The following is a 733-nucleotide window of genomic DNA, read 5'->3' as shown; positions in this document are numbered from 1 at the left end:
TTTTCTCTTCTTTGAAATGGACTGATCATAGTACAGCGGTGCTAGATGCAAGTAAAGCACGCGACACCGAACAGAGATGGTAACACTGCTCTTTTTTTTTTTTTAATTTTTTTTAATGTTTTATTTATTTCTAGGAGAGAGAGAGAGACAGCGTGAGCAGGGGAGGGTCAGAGAGAGAGGGAGTCACAGACTGAAACAGGCTCCAGGCTCTGAGCTGGCAGTCAGCACAGAGCCCAACGCGGGGCTCGAACCCACGAACCACGAGATCATGACCTAAGCGAAAGTCGGATGCTTAACAAACTAAGCCACCCAGGTGCCCCATGGTAACGCTGCTCTTGACTGACACTTAGGAAAACATTGCACTGAACCAGGCACTGCTTCTGAGTGTGTTGTATGTGTTAACTTATTTAATCCTTGCAAATATTATCCTCATTTTCCAGACAAGCACCTCAGGCCCACCAGGGCCAGCCGTGCACCGCCCAGCTCAGGGGGCACCAATCACACAGATCAGGACAGGAACAGCCCCCATGAAGCTCTGATGCACAGAGAGGTTGAGTGACTTGCTCAAGGTCACACAGCTAATATATGGCTCAGCCGGGATTCCAGGGCTTGGCTCCTAACCCTGAATCGACATTAGCCATCAAGACAGTTGTTGTCACTGATGGGGGGGGGGGGGGGGGGGTGGTGGGCGTGAGGGAGGGCACTTGTTGGGATGAGCACTGGATGGTATATG

The sequence above is a fragment of the Crocuta crocuta genome, unplaced genomic scaffold (genome assembly GCF_008692635.1).
Source record: "Crocuta crocuta isolate KB4526 unplaced genomic scaffold, BGI_CrCroc_1.0 scaffold27, whole genome shotgun sequence".
NCBI lineage: Eukaryota > Metazoa > Chordata > Mammalia > Carnivora > Hyaenidae > Crocuta > Crocuta crocuta.
The sequence above is the reverse complement of the archived record's forward strand: the minus strand, read 5'-3'. Positions refer to the sequence as shown.